This window comes from Vulpes vulpes, chromosome 8 (genome assembly GCF_048418805.1).
Source record: "Vulpes vulpes isolate BD-2025 chromosome 8, VulVul3, whole genome shotgun sequence".
Lineage (NCBI taxonomy): Eukaryota > Metazoa > Chordata > Mammalia > Carnivora > Canidae > Vulpes > Vulpes vulpes.
Genome location: NC_132787.1, coordinates 55,014,753 through 55,033,585, shown reverse-complemented (window position 1 = coordinate 55,033,585; position 18,833 = coordinate 55,014,753). Strand labels below are relative to the sequence as shown.

The following is an 18,833-nucleotide window of genomic DNA, read 5'->3' as shown; positions in this document are numbered from 1 at the left end:
TGGGTAGTGACACACAGGGCCCAATTTCCTCACTCAAAGCCTCTCTAAGGCAGAGTGCTGGGGGCACTGGAGAGGCTCTCACTAGTGAAGGCACTGCGGCAGACACACAGGTAGTCGTTGGTTAGCTGGATGCAGTCCACGCTACTCTCAGAGCTGCAGGGGTTCCAGAGGCCCTCGTTGATGTTGCGCTCACACTGCACTTCTGCAAAGCCAGGCAAGCAGCAAGAACAGTAGCCCCCAGTCCTACCTACACACTAACCACTATTGAGACCTCCAGCACAGTCATCAATGTTCTCTTCACAAAGCAGGCCTGGAGGAGAGAAGAGACAGAGAATGAGGACATTCTTTGGAATACTTCTTTCCTGCAAAACAGAGTCACTCTTTATGGCACTTTCCAAACATGCTGATGACACATCTCAACCTGTGATGGGACATTTAGGTCAGGTGGGGCAAATCACACACTTGATCCATTGCAGCTGCTGTCATCCCCAGCGAGCAGTAAGGTCAAAGGGAAGAATATGCTCAGGGCGTCACAGGTACTCTCCCACACAGCCCCCCAAAGTGGTCCTCTGTGCACCAACTGGCATTATTCGTCCCACCTGAGGGACGAGGAAACTAGAGCTCAAGAGAGACCCAGTAATTTCTCATTAACTCATGCTTTAATTCAAAATATAAAAACAGTTCAAAAGAGGCTATCATAATAAATACATAGATTATAAGTACATAAAAATATTGGTAAGAACTGGACTAAATGTCGAGAGATTTTATAAAAGTTTTAGACTTGCTGACTTTTTTGTGTAAAATAATGGGCACTTTTTCTTATTTTTAAAAATTATACAGAAAATCTCCTATTGAGAGCTTGAAGGTTATCCCATTTAAAATAGAACTTATTTAATATACTATAGATGTAAATGAGCCATCTAATATGAATATCCATAATAATAATAATATTGTAATATTTCAAATTATTGTGAAAAAGATCAAAAAGAAATTAATAACAATTATAGAGAAGATTCCATGAATGATTCAAAAATTATAAAAGGAAAACAGTTCTGTATTCTTCCCACTTGCATTTGCAGCATACACTAATATAAGCAAGACTATTAAAAGGGAAAAAGAGGGGTGCCTGACTGGCTTAGTCATGGAAATGTCTTGACTTTGGCTCAGGTCATGATCTGGGTCCTGGGATGGAGCCCCACTTCAGTCCCCATGCTCAGCGGGGAGTCTACTTGTCCCTCTCTATCTGCTCTTCCTCCCACTCATGCTCTCTCTGTTGCTCTCTCTCAAATAAATAGAATCTTAAAAAAAAGTAAAAGAAGAAAAGACCTCTTTTTCAATAGCAATAGCAAAGGACAAAATTATAGGAATACTCTTAAGAAGAAAAGTACTAGGTCTATATGAAAACTTTAAAATAGTCCTGAAAGATACAAAAGGAGATTTGTTTATTTTTAATAATAAATTTTTTTTATTGGTGTTCAATTTGCCAACATACAGAATAACACCCAGTGCTCATCCCATCAACTGCCTCCTTAAGTGCCTGCCACCCAGTCACCCCCAACCCCTGCCCTCCTCCCCTTCCACCACCCCTAGTTCGTTTCTCAGAGTTAGGAGTCTTCCATGTTCCGTCTCCCTTTCTGATATTTCCTACCCATTTCTTCTCCCTTCCTCTCTATTCCCTTTCACTAATATTTATATTCCCCAAATGAATGAGAACATATGTTTGTCCTTTTCCAATTGACTTATTTCACTCAGCATAATACCCTCTAGTTCCATCCACGTCGAAACAAATGGTGGGTATTTGTCATTTCTAATGGCTGAGTAATATTCCATTTATACATAGACCACATCTACTTTATCCATTCATCTGTCGATGGACAACGAGGCTCCTTCCACAGTTTGGCTATTGTGGACATTGCTGCTAGAAACATCGGGGTGCAGGAGTTCCAGCGTTTCATTGCATCTGTATCTTTGGGGTAAATCCCCAGGAGTGCAATTGCTGGGTCGTAGGGCAGGTCTATTTTTAACTCTTTGAGGAACCTCCACACAGTTTTCCAGAGTGGCTGCACCAGGTCACATTCCCACCAACAGTGTAAGAGGGTTCCCTTTTCTCCGCATCCTCTCCAACATTTGTGGTTTCCTGCCTTGTTAATTTTCCCCATTCTCACTGGTGTGAGGTGGTATCTCATTGTGGTTTTGGTTTGTATTTCCCTGATGGCAAGTGATGCAGAGCAATTTCTCATGTGCGTGTTGGCCATGTCTATGTCTTCCTCTGAGATTTCTGTTCATGTCTTTTGCCCATTTCATGACTGGATTGTTTGTTTCTATGGTGTTGAGCTTAATAAGTTCTTTATAGATCTTGGAAACTAGCCCTTTATCTGATAGGTCATTTACAAATATCTTCTCCCATGCTGTAGGTTGTCTTTGAGTTTTGTTGACTGTATCTTTTGCTGTGCAAAAGCTTCTTATCCTGATGAAGATATCTTGGTCATTTTTGCTTTTGTTTCTTTTGCCTTCATGGATGTATCTTGCAAGAAGTTACTGTGGCCGAGTTCAAAAAGGGTGTTGCCTGTGTTCTCCTCTAGAATTTTGATGGAATCTTGTCTCACATTTAGATCTTTCATCCATTTTGAGTTTATCTTTGTGTATGGTGCAAGAGAGTGGTCTAGTTTCATTCTTCTGCATGTGGATGTCCAATTTTCCCAGCACCATCTATTGAAGAGACTGTCTTTCTTACAGTGGATAGTCTTTCCTCCTTTATCAAATATTAGTTGACCATAAAGTTCAGGGTCTACTTCTGGATTCTCTATTCTGTTCCATTCATCTATGTGTCTGTTTTTGTGTCAGTACCACATTGTCTTGATGACCACAGCTTTGTAGTACAACCTGAAATCTGGCATTGTGATGCTCCCAGCTATGGTTTTCTTTTGTAAAATTCCCCTGGCTATTCGGGGTCTCTTCTGATTCCACACAAATCTTAAAATAATTTGTTCTAACTCTCTGAAGAAAGTCCATGGTATTTTGATAGGGGTTGCATTAAACGTGTAAATTGCCCTGGGTAACATTGACATTTTCACAATATTAATTCTGCCAATCCATGAGCATGGAATATTTTTCCATCTCTTTGTGTCTTCCTCAATTTCTTTCAGAAGTGTTCTATAGTTTTTAGGGTATAGATCCTTTACGTCTTTGCTTAGGTTTATTCCTAGGTATCTTATGCTTTTGGGTGCAATTGTAAATGGGATTGACTCCTTAATTTCTCTTCCTTCAGGCTCATTGTTAGTGTATAGAAATGCCACTGATTTCTGGGCTTTGATTTTGTATCCTGCCACACTGCCAAATTGCTGTATGAGTTCTAGCAATCCTGGGGTGGAGTCTTTTGGGTTTTCTATATAAAGTATCATGTCATCGGTGAAGAGGGAGAGTTTGACTTCTTCTTTGCCAATTTGAATGCCTTTAATGTCTTTTTGTTGTCTGATTGCTGAGGCGAGGACTTCCAGTACTATGTTGAATAGCAGTGGTGAGATTGGACATCCCTGTCATGTTCCTGATCTTAGGGGAAAGGCTCCCAGTATTTCCGCATTGAGAATGATATTTGCTGTGGGCTTTTCGTAGATGGTTTTTAAGATGTCAAAGAATGTTCCCTCTATCCCTACACTCTGAAGAGTTTTGATCAGGAATGGATGCTGTATTTTGTCAAATACTTTCTCTGCATCTAATGAGAGGATCTTATGGTTCTTGTTTTTTTCTCTTGCTGATATGATGAATCACATTGATTGTTTTACGAGTGTTGAACAACCAGCCTTGTGTCCCGGGGATAAATCCTACTTAGTCATGGTGAATAATTTTCTTAATATACTGTTGGATCCTATTGGCTAGTATCTTGTTGAGAATTTTTGCATCCATGTTTATCAGGGATATTGGTCTGTAATTCTCCTTTTTGGTGGGGTCTTTGTCTGGTTTTGGAATTAAGGTGATGCTGGCCTCATAGAATGAATTTGGAAGTACTCCATCTTTCTATCTTTCCAAACAGCTTTAGTAGAATAGGTATGGTTTCTTCTTTAAACGTTTGATAGAATTCCCCTGGGAAGCCATCTGGCCCTGGACTTTTGTGTCTTGGGAGGTTTTTGATGACTGCTTCAATTTCCTCCCTGGTTATTGGCCTGTTCAGGTTTTCTATTTCTTCCTGTTCCAGTTTTGGTAGTTTGTGGCTTTCCAGAAATGCGCCCATTTCTTCTAGATTGCCTAATTTATTGGCGTAAAGCTGTTGATAATATGTTTTTAAAATCGTTTGTATTTCCTTGGTGTTGGTAGTGGCTCTCCTTTCTCATTCATGATTTTATTAATTTGAGTCTTCTCTCTCTTCTTTTTAATAAGGTTGGCTAATGGTTTATCTATCTTATTAATTCTTTCAAAGAACCAACTCCTGGTTTTGTTGATCTGTTCCACAGTACTTCTGGTCTCGATTTCATTTAGTTCTGCTCGAATCTTAATTAGCTCTCTTCTTCTACTGGGTGTAGGATCTATTTGCTGTTTTTTCTCTAGCTCCTTTATGTGTAAGGTTAGCTTTTGTATTTGAGTCCTTTCCAGTTTTTGAATGGATGCTTGTATTGCAATGTATTTCCCCCTTAGGACTGCTTTTGCTGCATCCCAAAGATTTTGAACGGTTGTATCTTCATTCTCATTAGTTTCCATGAATCTTTTTAATTCTTCCTTAATTTCCTGGTTGACCCTTTCATCTTTTAGCAAGATGGTCCTTAACCTCCACGTGTTTGAGGTCCTTCCAAACTTCTTGTTGTGATTTAGTTCTAATTTCAAGGCATTATGGTCTGAGAATATGCAGGGGACGATCCCAATCTTTTGGTATCGGTTCAGACCCGATTTGTGACCCAGTATGTGGTCTATTCTGGAGAAAGTTCCATGTGCACTTGAGAAGAATGTGTATTCAGTTGGGTTTGGATGTAAAGTTCTGTAGATATCTGTGAAATCCATCTGGTCCAGTGTATCATTTAAAGCTCTCGTTTCTTTGGAGATGTTGTGTTTAGAAGACCTATCGAGTGTAGAAAGCGCTAGATTGAAGTCACCAAGTATAAGTGTATTATTATCTAAGTATGTCTTGATTTTGGTTATTAATTGATTGATATATTTGGCAGCTCCCACATTCGGGGCATATATATTGATGATTGTTAAGTCCTCTTATTGGATAGGTCCTTTAAGTATGATATAGTGTCCCTCTTCATCTCTCACTGCAGTCTTCGGGGTAAATTTTAGTTTATCTGATATAAGAATGGCTACCCCTGCTTTCTTTTGAGGACCATTTCAGTGCTAAATGGTTCTCCAACCTTTTATTTTCAGGCTGTAGGTGTCCTCCTGTCTAAAATGAGTCTCTTGTAGACAGTAAATAGATGGGTCCTGCTTTTTTATCCAGTCTGACACCCTGCACCTTTTGATGGGGTCATTAAGCCCATTCATGTTCAGAGTTACTATTGAAAGATATGAGTTTAGTGTCATCATGATATCTATTCAGTCCCTGGTTTTGTGGATTATTCCATTTGACTTCTTCTTAAAGGGGAATTTTAAGAATCCCCCTTAAAATTTCTTGCAGAGCTGGTTTGGAGGTCACATATTCTTTCAGTTCCTGCCTGTCTTGGAAGCTCTTTATCTCTCCTTCCATTCTGAATGAGAGCCTTGCTGGATAAAGTATTCTTGGTTGCATGTTCTTCTCATTTAGGACCCTGAATATATCCTGCCAGCCCTTTCTGGCCTGCCAGGTCTCTGTGGAGAGGTCTGCTGTTACCCCAATACTTCTCCCCATAAAAGTTAGAGATTTCTTGTCTCTTGCTGCTTTAAGGATCTTCTCTTTATCTTTGGAATTTGCAAGCTTAACTATTAAATGTTGAGATATTGAACAGTTTTTATTGATTTTAGGGGGGTATCTCTCTATTTCCTGGATCTGAATGCCTGTTTCCCTTCCCAGATTAGGAAAGTGTTCAGCTATGATTTGTTCAAATACATATTCTGGACCTCTGTCCCTTTTGGCACTCTCGGGAACCCCAGTTAAGCATAGGTTTTTCTGCCTCAGGCTGTCACTTATTTCCCTTAATCTATCCTCATGATCTTTTAATTGTTTGTCTCTATTTTCCTCAGTTTCCGTCTTTGCCATCAACTTGTCTTCTATGTCACGCACTTGTTCTTCCACCTCGTTAACCCTCGTCGTTAGGACTTCTGGTTTGGATTGCATCTCATTCAATTGATTTTTAATTTCTGCCTGATTAGATCTAAATTCTGCAGTCATGAGGTCTCTTGAGTCCTTTATGCTTTTTTCTAGAGCCACCAGTAGCTTTATAATAGTGCTTCTGAATTGAATTTCTGACATTGAATTGTAATCCAAATTTTGTAACTCTGTGGGAGAGAGGACTGTTTCTGATTCTTTATTTTGAGGTGAGGTTTTCCTTCTAGTCATTTTGCTCAGTGCAGAGTGGCCAAAAACAAGTTGTATTGTTTGCTTAGGAGAGAAGGAGAAAAAGAGAGAAGAGAAAGAAGGAAAGAAAAAGAAAAAAAGAAAAAAGAGAAAAAGAGAAGAAAAAAAAAAAAAGAAAAGGAATAAAGGGGGGGGAGCAAACAAATCAAAAAGAAAAAAAAACAAGGGGGAGTATTCTCTGATTCTGTATACTGTAAGTCCCTTGACTTCCCCTGGAACTCCAATGCTGCTTGGTCAATAATTTGTTTTTCCCCTGTCTGTCTGTCTAGGTGGCCTTCTGGGGGTGGGGCCTGCTGTGCTGATTTTCAGGTGTTAGCACTTGGGGGAGCTGCTCAGCCCCCTGCCTGGTGCAGGGCTCAGTGAGTGATTCTTAAGCTGCTTATCTGGTGAGGCCACTGTGAGGCTCCGTGGGGGCTGTTTACCCTCTGAGGCCCCAGGAGGAACAACCACAGGGGTGCTGGCCACCTCTGGAGCCCTGGAGTCAGCTCCCGCAGTAACTACGGAGCTCTCAGTCCACAGGGGCCTGGATACTCCGGGGACGGGGCCGCTGATCTGCTCAGCTCCGGGCAGGAGCGTCCTTGCTGTCCTGGGGGGAGGCCGGATCCTGGGCTGTGTCCCCGGCGCCCTGTGCTCCCGGCCTGAGCTATTGGATTCGCACTCCCGGCCGCGCAGCCCCCTCCGCGGAGCCGCCGCCCGAGCCCCTCCGAGCTGCTCCCGGGTCCAGCGCTGGACTGCGGGCTGCAGCCCTTCAGGGAGCTCGGCCGCGGGGTGTGGCGCTCTCCCCTCCCCCGGGGCGCAGGTGCCTGTTAGTGTCCCCGGGAGCCCGAGGGCATCCCCACCCCCTCCTGGGGTCCTGCTCTAACTCCCTGCGAGCCTTTCCGCCGGGAAGGTTGGTGCAGCTCCTGCTTCTCCCGGACGGGGCTCTCCTGTCCTGGGGACACTCGCCCCGACCTCAGCCCGGCTCCTCGCAGGGCCCCTCCCCCTTGGAGGCCTTTGTTTCTTTATTTCTTTTTCCCCGTCTTCCTACCTTGTTAGAAGCACGAATTCTTCTCACTGTAGCATTCCAGCTGTTCTCTCTTTAAATCTCAGGCCGAATTCGTAGATTTTCAGGATGATTTAAGGTTATCTAGGTAATTTGGTGGGGACAGGTGACTTGGGGACACTACTCTTCCGCCGTCTTGCCCCTCCTACCTCCAAAGGGAGATTTGAATAAATAAAAAGATGTTATCATTTGGTTAGGGAGATTCCTCATGGTAAAGATTCCAGTTTCCCCACATAGATTCATAAATTTAATGTGAGCCCAATAAAAAAAAAATGCCACCAGGATTTTGTTAATAGACAATCTGATTCTAAAATTATATGAGGGCAGCCCGGGTGGCTCAGCGGTTTAGCGCCACCTTCAGCCCAGGGCGTGATCCTGGAGTCCCGGGATCCAGTCCCACATTGGGCTCCCTGCATGGAGCCTGCTTCTCCCTCTGCCTGTCTCTGCTAACATCCCCCTCGTGTCTCTCATGAATAAATAAATAAAACCTTTTTAAAAAATTATATGAAAAAAAAATATAACCCTAGCCTGGAAAACCCTGAAATCAAGGATCCTTAATAATTAAAACAGAGTGGGATTGATAAATCAACAGATTAATGCTTTAAAAAAAAAGTCCAGAAAAACACCCAAATACACAAGGGTATTTAGAATTTGATGACGTTGCCATCTCCAATTATTGTAAAAAAGATCAAATATTAGGACACCTGGAACTTGGGGCATGATCCCAGAGTTCCGGGATCCAGTCCCACATTGGGCTCACTACATGGAGCCTGCTTCTCCCTCTGCCTGTGTCTCTGTCTCTCTCTCTCTCTCTCTGTGTGTCTCCCATGAATAAATAAATAAAATCTTTTTAAAAAAGATGAAATATCCCATAAATTTTGTTGGAACAAATCAGTAGCCTTAGGGGAAAAGGGCACAGTATTCTAGTACCTGAAGAAAATATGGGAGAATTCCTTAATGATATTAAAGTCTAGAAGGTATTGCTGACTAGGATTCAAAAACGCAGAAGCCATTAAGAGAGGTAAATAAATCCCATCTGATTAAAAACAAAAAGCTCCAGGGGTGCGTGGGTGGCTCAGTAGGTTGAGCATCTGACTCTTGGTTTCAGCACAGGTCGTGATCTCGGGGTTATGAGATTGGGACCCACTTTGGTCCCTGCACTCAGAGCAGTCTGCTTGAGATTCTCTCACTCCTTCTGCCCCGCCCCATGCTCTCTCGCTCTCCCTCAAAATAAATAAATAAATCTTTAAAAAATAAAAAAAAAACCCTGCATGAAAAAATCATAAAGAAAATCAAAGACAAAAACCAATATACTGAAAATATTTTGGATCATAGTTAATCTCTGTAAAATATTATGAACACTGTAATAGGAAAAAAGAATATAGATACAAATAGAGAAACCATTGAAAGAGGAAAACCAAAGGACTCATAGGTCCACACTGAGAAGCCAGTATGGTCATATGCTATGTTTCAGCAATATCAGTCAAAACCAGAAATGCACATAATTCTCTAATCCAGCAATTTCTTTTCTGAAAATGTATCTATACATACATTGGAAGAAACCCAAATTTTCTATTACTAGGACATTGGTTCAATATACTAAACTAAAAAGGAACTCTGCTGGGTGAAAAAGATTAAGAAAATTCTATAAGTTGATATGGAAACATCAAGAGTTAAGCACAAAAAGAAAATTAAGTGCAAGAGTAAGAAATACGAGTGGGGTAAATAAAAATATCTTTGTATTTGGTTTCTATATGTATATATAAAGAAATCCTGCAATGATGAGTAACTGAACTAATAATACACAATAGGTTAATTAATTGAATTTGAATTTGAAAAAATTATAAAGAAAAGAAATTCTAAAAGACACATAAAAAGAAAACTCTAGAAGATACAGAAGAAACTAAAATAAAATAAAGTGGAGGTTCCTTGTTGGTGGGAGGGGAGAACTAGGTATGGGGAAGGGGAACAGAAACAGACTTTTCACCTTATGCTTTCGCTGCATGTATATTTGTGTGTGTGTCTATATATAAAATCTGGGCCTGTGCATATATTACCTAACTACAAACTAAATTGAAAGCAGTAAAAAACAAAACCACTGTGTAATCCTACTTTCACAGAACATCTGGTAATTAGGGACTGCTAGAAAAATGAACACTGAGGCCTCTCCTCCCATCAGCATGGGACCAGCAGTAATAGACCGACCTACCAAGTGAGAACGAGCTCAACCTCAGCCTGAAGCAAAGCAGTAGAGATAGGCAAAACAGCGAGCCCCTGCCCTGGAACTGCAGGTGCCCCCAGGCCAGGTTGCAAAGCTCCGGAGTACTGAAATAAAAAAAATTTCAAATCTCTTCTATCCTAAAAACTGGCTTATAACTTAAGAAAATGCCCTAGATGGAGACGGGTAGGGCTGACTGCATACCTCGAGTGCCTGGTGGACAGGAGCACTTGAAATGGTTCACGAGGTCGACACAGGTGCCTCCGTTCTGGCATGGCTGATTCTGACACTCATCTACTTCATACTCGCAATTGACGCCCTGATATCCTGGGACACACTGATAAGAGCAAGCAAAAAGGAAGAAACACTGGACCATTGCTAGAAACAGACCACCAGAGCAAATGAGGTCTGGAAGGTTGCCATATACCTTTGCCCGCTCCCTGCCCCCACCCAGCTCTTGGATGCTTCTCTGGCACAGTCACACGCTCCACCAATCATCCTGCGCAGGGCCAACTTGCAGCTTACTGTCATTTACATCTTCCGGCTGAAAAGCCACTTTATAGTGAAGGCAAGGACTCAGTATTCTGAGGGATATTTCAGGGTTGACCCCTGTGCAAAACTTTCATCGCTCCTCAATGCAGTTTTTCCCATCTTTAAAATATGCATTCCTTGGTGTGTGATGAGGACCCTGTGACTCAGCCCAAACAAAGTGTGGACAGTAGTCAACACCCTGTATTTATTGATCTCTAGATTCAGGAAACCACACATACGTAGGAGAAACTGGTTGAGAAAGGGATGGGGGCGGAGTGTTAGTTAACGTGGTAGCTATAGGGGTTTGAGGGATTTCAGGGCTGGTCAGGGAAAAAGACCTTGACCATGAAGTGGCTTTATTGGACAATGCTTGACAAGTTTGCATGTGAGGCCATCCCTTGCAGCATGAGATTGTCCAGAGTGGAGAGGAGGGGAAGGAGAGGAGCGCAAGTGAATTCCAAGGAAAGGGAGTAACAGAGAGGGGACTAACATGGTCGGTGATGTCACTCAGCAGCCAGGCCAGTCTCTGGGTCAGAGACCTTTGAAGGGCAGCACTGGCTTGGGTCTTTAAGTCCTGCGGCTTACCTATGGTTTGCAGATACTGGGTGCAGTTTTGCAGGGTATGTAACGCAAAAAAGGCTCTAAATGGCTAAAAATTGGATTTTAGGGCTATTTTTAAAACAACTGGATCTGTGAAAATTTGAGTTTGGCGCTGATGGTGTTTGAACTAACAGGTCCCAGCCCTCATGAAGGAATAACTGCGGGCTAATATAAAGAGGCCAACTCTGGCTCATTTATGAGAAGTACGACTTCTCTCAGTGTTCCTGCGTGGCCTGAATTGGTGTCAAATTCAAGTTTCCAATGTTTTGTTGACATCTTGCTCTGACCATTATCAGCCCGGCCATTAGAGCAATATGTTCCTTAAAAGATACACACTTCCTCAAATATATACACATCATACTTGGTGTGATGCTACATGGAACAGGCTAGACAACTTCAGGACACACTTCAAAGTGGCTTCTCCTATATCAGCTGCTATTCAGGGATGTCCCAGGGGCCACTGAGCTGCTGGCCTGTGAAATGCACTCTGGCAGTGAATGTTGGCTTCAGTGAGATGGTTCTAGACCTCTATAGAAATTCCTTACTGGAGCCCTGTGAACTTATTACACAAGGGGACTGAAACGAATGGTGGTGGTAAATAGTGTAATGGTGACGGTAAAGGAAAAAAAAATGGTGACTCATAAAAAGTCACAAGCAGCTAAATCAGTATGCTAGTGCTCACGACAGTTCTGCCATCTTCGGGAGGTCTCTGACCTCTGGGGGCTTATCTTACCTCACATCTGTACCCGCCAATGAAGTCCCTGCAGGTGGCCCCATGCTGGCAGGGTTGGATGAGCACTCATCGAGCTGCTCCTCACAGTAGCTCCCAGTGTAGCCCAGGGGGCACTGGCAGTGATGCGAGTTGCCAGCATTGATGCAGATGCCGGAGTCACCTGCTGGCACAGGTGGTCAGTGGACACCCCTAGGAAGCCGAGTACAGAAAGAAACATCACAGAAGAGCACACAGCATGTCAGGTTCAGACCAACTGAGTGTGTTCTCATCTACTTCACAACCCTTAGAACCAGATTTATATTGAAAATAAACCCAGCCCTGGGGCATCTGGGTGGCTCAGTCAGTTAAGCGTCCAACTCTTGATTCCAGCTCAGATGGTGATCTCAGGGTTGTGGAATGGAGCCCCCGTTGGGCTCCACACTGAGTGTGGAGTCTACTTTAAGATTCTTTCTCCCTCTCCTCCTATATCCTCCCCTTCCCTCGCTCTCTCTCTCTAAAATAAATAAATCTTAATAAATAAATAAATAAATAAATAAATAAATAAATAAATCCTGAAAGTGAAATATGTCTTCATTTCCTCTTACATGCATTTCTTTTTGGAATCTCTAAGCCTGTGCTTCTGCCCTTTCACCTTCCATCTCAGACCGTTTCTGTAGAGCCTCGCTCACCCACCACTGTCCACTCTTCCCATGGTAACAATACCTGCCCTAAAATGCTGCTAGTTGGCCAATACTTGGCGGAGTGACCCCAGAGTCTAAGAGGGCAGAGCTCACCTAGTGGAAGGCCGCCACCTCACAGGACACATTGGGCACGTCACAGTAAGCACCAGCCCATCCTGATGGACACAGGCAGCAGGACTCTGCTTTTTCCTGAATGCAAGTACCTTTGTTTTTATGTGGAGATTGACTGAGCCTTCCCTCAAGAAAAAAACTCGTGGAATATTATTTCCCAATGCTTACATGTAGATCCTTAGGAATACATAGGCCCCCGGTTAAGAAGTCCTACTATATGAATGAGGGGTAAGGCAACTGCACAGAGCCTCTAGATCTAATTTAATTTGAAGCTAGCCTGTTGACCACTAACTCTCCCAAAGTACATCATTCCTTCCAGCAAAACTGAACCAAGATTCCAAGACACACCTTTTATAATGTCTTAGGGACTCATGGCCCAGTACCATACAGAGCTTCCCTGGCCATTACGAGTTATTAAGATCATATCTGACCACTCAGCGCTCTTACTTATAACTTTTGCTTGGGTCCTATCTCCTCCATTTATCTGTATTTCTCTTCCTTCAGATGGATTAGGGTTGATTTAGGGTCAGAACTAGGGATCTGTTAGTATCAATGATGGGTCCACCACACGAAGGCTAATACCCCTAATCTGGCCATTCTACCACATTGGGATAGGCTTCAGTAATAGGTAACGTGAGAATGTCCTGGGAGTTGTACCAGGAAAGTAACCAGGCAGGTGGGTGGTGCAGCATCTCAAGAAAGCCTGACAGGATATCAGATGACAGCAGTAACCTAACCCGGGAACCAAGGGTCAGGCCAGGACTATAATCTCTAGGATTAAGAGAAGCAAGACAGAAGCTAGCATTCTGAGCTGGGAGTCAAGGCAGGATATTAGACTCAGGGGAACAACACAGACACCCAGTCACCAGTATTACAGTAGAAAGTGGTGATTTTGAAATAAGCACATACTCCACAAACAAAAGTATGAGTTCCCAGCAGGAGTAGCAGGAGGTTGACTAGATTCAAGTCAGTGAGCTTTGGGTCTATTGTTCCTTACATTCTTCCTAGGTATCAGTTGATCTCTAAGTCAGGGATGGAGCTGAATCTGCAAGTGGGCACCAAAAGGATTTACTAGAGGATCTCAGAGGTCTTGAGGGGATAGAGAGCCAGGCAAACACCAAAGGAATGTCACTGGCATGCCCATCCTCAGTAATATTTTATATAATAACCGGGGTGGGAAGTCAGTACTGAAAATATCCCAATCCAGAAGTATTTATGCTGGGATATTTGTTTGGTTTTATGTATTTTTTGTTTTTCATAAAACAAGTAGAGAGAGATGTTCTAGTCATCAGTGTAAACTTTGGAGGTGTAATCCTTGACTTCAAATCTCAACTCTGCCCCAGGTTAGCTGCAAGACATAGGCATGTGTTAGAATCTCTATAATCCTCATAGGGAGGTTAATATAATCTCTACGGTAGGATAGAAGATAACATTAGTACTCACCTCATAGCATTGTTATGATTAACGAATGAATGTGCTTATAACAATGTCTGGTGCATAATAAACACCGTATATGCTGAAATATAAATTGAAAACAATTATGACTCAGGCCACATCAAAGTGAATCCTGTGTCTCAAATGAAATCTCTTGGACAAGGAGGTGCTCAAGAAATGGTCCACAATGGTGACAGTACTAGGGTGGCATGAGGTGGTAGCCCAGAACTTCAGAGACCTACTGAGATTTGGCCCTAATATATTTAGGTCTTGGTTTCTGGAATATGAAGTATCTGCCTAAGAATGAAGACTAAGAGTCAATACATCAGAGGGGAGAAGCAACTGGGAAAATTTTCAAGGTAATGGAATAAAATGGTTATTTGTCTCACACAGTACAATCACCTTGGACGTGTCAAATTTTAAGGAGGTAAAAAAAGAATCATCTGGTTTATCCAAATACTGTTTAATCCCAGTTTATTTGAGTTTTTCGATCTCAAGAACGATGTCCAATTCCTGTTTGTATCCCCTTGCTCAGCAATATTGGGGAGGGTTCTGCCCCACTTATTCACTAGAGGACCCGGGTGATGGGACTTTACTATTGTCAACACATGGCTTCCAAAGCCTCTCTGATCTTACCAGCAAATGAGTGGGAGACAGAGGTTCATGTGAAGGTATCATAAAGTAGAATTCATAAAATTTTAATGATTCAGCTTGCTGAGTTTTTGGTAATTGTATACCGTTGCATAACCACTGTGACAATCAAAATATAGACATTTCCAACATCCTAGAAAGTTCCTGGTGCCCCTTTATATCTGGTTCCTGCCCTTGACCCTTAGCCCCAGGCAATTTTCTGTCAATAAAGATAAATTTTGCCTGTTCTTAAATTCCACATAAGTGGAATACAATCTATAGTATTTGGTGGCATGCTTCTTTTGCTCAGCATAATTCATGTTGATGACTGTACTGGCAGTTCACTTCTTTCTATTACTGAGCAGTGTCTCATTGTATGGATATCCCATGATTTGCTAATCCATTCTTCAGTCGATGGACATTTGAATGAGTTCCACTTTTTACTTATTACAAAGATTACTGCTATGATTTGCATATGTCTTCATCTGTACATATATGTTCATTTCTCTTGTGTAAAATACCCCAGAGTGGGACCATTGGGTCATATAGTAAGTGGATATTTGTAAGACATTGCTGTAGTGTTTACTAAAATGGAGGTGCTATCTTGAATTCCCACCAGTAATGTTTGAGACTTCAAGTTGTTCCACGTCCTTACCAATACTTAGAACTTTTAATGTTTTTAATTTTAGCCATTCTAGTGGGTAGAATCTTGGTTTTAGTTTCATGGTCCTAACAACTAGTGGTTGAGCATATTTTCACATGCTTTTTGACTATTTGTATGTTTGGTTTTTTTGTGCGTGTGAATTATCACTTCAAATCTTTTGCCCACTTAAAAAATCAGGTTGTCTCCTTGCTACTGAGTTGTAGGGGTTCCTTATATATTCTGGATACAAGCATAGAGTGTACTCCTTATTATCCAGTACTTTCCAATATCTTTAGATAGCTGCTAAATATTCAGACTTGATAGTTGTTTAGGAGGAAGGGGGAGGGGGAGGCTCTGTAGCAGCTTCTTCTCTCATTGCAAGAAGTAGACACTATGAAGGAGATTTGAAGGACCGGGACTGGAATGGGATTTCATTGATTCTGTTTGCATTCTGTTGCTGGAATCAGTCACATGATAACACCTAACTCCAACAAGCCTGGAAAATGTGTTCCATCTGTGTACTTATAGGATGGTGAGTCCTAGAGAAGAACAGGTTGGATGATCCACTAGCAGGACCTGCTGCAGGGGATTGGGTAAGAACATAATGTAGCAGGAGTTCTAGCCTAGGAGCATGGTAAGATTATTTCTATATCCTTTCCACAATAAATCATCATGTAATACACTAGTACCCTACGGTATACTAAACACTGGGATATAATAACTGAGACTTTTTTTTAAATTATTTATTTATTTATTTATTTACGATAGGCACACAGTGAGAGAGAGAGAGGCAGAGACACAGGCAGAGGGAGAAGCAGGCTCCATGCACCGGGAGCCCGACGTGGGACTCGATCCTGGGTCTCCAGGATCGTGCCCTGGGCCAAAGGCAGGCGCTAAACCGCTGCACCACCCAGGGATCCCAATAACTAAGACTATTTATTTTTAGTATTAACCAAGTTCCAGACATGTATAGGTTCTATAAATGTTTCTTGATTGGTGAATGGACCTAACTTCCTAGTGTAACCTGAGGAAGACTATCCACATGTTTCACTGCTACTAATGTATGATGATGGTATCTAATGATGCCTCCCAATCTTGCCAACCCAAGCAGAAGCAGAGTTGTGAGTAATGAGACTGATTGTCAAGCATTCCAGTTGCCCCTAGAGAAAGAATCACTGGAGAAACAGAGCATTATTAATATCCCCCAAACTTCAACAAGCCAGTTTTTCCACTCTCTGAAATTAATTATTCTTGGATTTCCATTGACCTTCAGGGTGAGATTCCAGTTTATAAGCTGTCCCTTTGGTCTCTCCTATGTATCTATATCAAACTCATGACTATATCTGATCTTTCAAAGCATTTCCTGTCTTGCTACATGTTTTTGCCAGATTTGCTTATAATAGCCATTTGATTTTTCAAATGAATTGGAAATGCTGCCTGTTATCATCTCTCTGAAGTATCTAGACACAAAATAAGTATAATAATAATAACTAGTGCCTGGTGGGCACTGTTGGAACTCTCTTGTTCCGAAGGCTAGCCACACTGAAATAGTCCAGAGACATTCAGTAACAATAGCCAATAAGAGAAGTAAAAGAACCTGACATTACAAAGGGGATCTAAGATTCCACAATATTTCATACTTGAAGGCTGTCAACACATCCACAAGTAGAGTCCCTCTTACATATTCCAGAAAATCAACCCTCTATCCCTTCAGTACTTATCTCTTTTTGGATAATATGCACACTCCTTGATTGTAGGGTTATTCCTGACCTGGCCAGTGCACATCCTCCTGCCTCATTACACATCAAGTCCCCCTCATATCCTACTCTCTGATATTACTGATTAGTTTGCACTTTCCAGAACATGCCATAGTTCCTCACACACTGGTACTCTTATCTATCCCATTCTCTCTGCATAAAGTGAGATATACTTACTAGATTGCTGCTGTGGGCTTTCAATATTCAGCTCAGTGTCCCCGGCATTAGGACTTCCTCAGCCTGGCCCCACAACCCTGCCAGCTGACCTGGTTTCCATTAGTGCATCTGAGACTACATTCACCAGAGCATTTCCCAGACTTTTCTGTGTCACTGATTTACCTGAATATGTGACCCACTGACTATCAGAGGCTCAAAGCCACAGATTCTTTCTTATTTGCATAGTTCCTGGCATATTTTAATTGAGCCATAAATGTGAATAAACAAATACATAAATGAATGAATCAATGAATGAATATTTACCCCAGATGCTTCAACTCTACTTTATTTGACTTATAGTTGAGGTGAGTCTTATAAGTTTGTACAAATAGGCAAAGCACAAAGAGACACTGAGGTAAAGTAACAAGCAATCAATAAAATGCCTACAAGAAAAACAGTCTCAACGAAAATGGTTTCAGAATAAGAGAAAATAAACAATCATCTCCGAATACATTTGCCTTTTTTTATCAAGTACGTACTCTTCCCAAACACACCCAGAAGAGTCGTCCCTCTTTTTTTCTCATCGTGGAAAAGTAGTAACAAGTAACTTGTTTAGGATGCTTGCTTTTAAACCATGTTCACATTATTTTTTTCAGGACATGTTCACAATGATTCCGATTTCAGATGAAGACAATGAGCTACATAGAGAAGTGACTTATCACAAATCCAGTAGCTACTATGTAGACAAACTGAATGTTTATGAACTCTAATTATCAGATTGCCAATTTACATCTTCTCTGCCTATCTAATGTCCTAGAAGTCTCTGTCTGCCTCCTGGAGAATACAGAAACACAAATACTTATGTGCATATATTATACATCATCTAATAACTTGGTACATAGATGGTTAGACCAAATTGCTAATGAGGATATAATCATGGGCTTGACTCTAGAATTTACCAGTGATCTTTTTTTTTTCTCTCTCAGTCTTTTGCCAATTTCTTTTTTTTTTAATAATAAATTTATTTTTTATTGGTGTTCAATTTGCCAACATACAGAATAACACCCAGTGCTCATCCCGTCAAGTGCCCCCGTCAGTGCCCGTCACCCATTCACCCCCACCCCCAGCCCTCCTCCCCTTCCATCACCCCTAGTTCGTTTCCCAGAGTTAGGAGTCTTTATGTTCTGTCTCCCTTTCTGATATTTCCCACACATTTCTTCTCCCTTCCCTTATATTCTCTTTCACTATTATTTATATTCCCCAAATGAATGAGAACATACAATGTTTGTCCTTCTCCGATTGACTTACTTCACTCAGCATAAGAAATTTTGCCAATTTCTAAGTTAAAAACTCCTCTGAAGGGCAGCCCAGGTGGTTCAGTGGTTTAGCGCCGCCTTCAGCCCAGGTGTGATCCTGGAGACCCGGGATCCAGTCCCACATTGGGCTCCCTACATGGAGGCTGCTTCTCCCTCTGCCTGTGTCTCTGCCTCTTTCTCTCTCTCTGTGTGTGTGTGTGTGTGTGTGTCTCTGTCTCTCATGAATAAATAAAATTTTTTTAAAACTCCTCTGAGACATAAAAGGTTTTTCCATAACCTCCTTTTCCAAATCAATCTCCTTTCTTTTCCAACAGAAAGCATCTGCTACAGGCAAGCCAACCTCCCCCTTTCCCCATCTTCATCTCCACCAATCTCTAATGCACATTACTGCTTCCATACTTGTGCTTAGGAACCTCCAGAAAGGCCCATTCTACTTCAGTGCTTATCCTGTCCCATCCTATCCTATCCTATCCTATCCTATCCTATCCTATCCTATCCTATCCA

The 18,833-nt window shown here is 41.9% G+C and overlaps 1 long non-coding RNA gene across 1 annotated transcript; it reads right to left on the bottom strand.

Moving 5' to 3' along the window:
- Window positions 1-279: 279 nt before the first annotated feature.
- On the bottom strand, window positions 280-11,752 carry LOC112912525 (uncharacterized). The gene is made up of 3 exons (XR_012002822.1): window positions 11,603-11,752; window positions 9,943-10,075; window positions 280-310 (listed from the first exon to the last, which is right to left on the bottom strand). It is a non-coding gene; the product is annotated as an uncharacterized lncRNA (long non-coding RNA).
- Window positions 11,753-18,833: the final 7,081 nt, after the last annotated feature.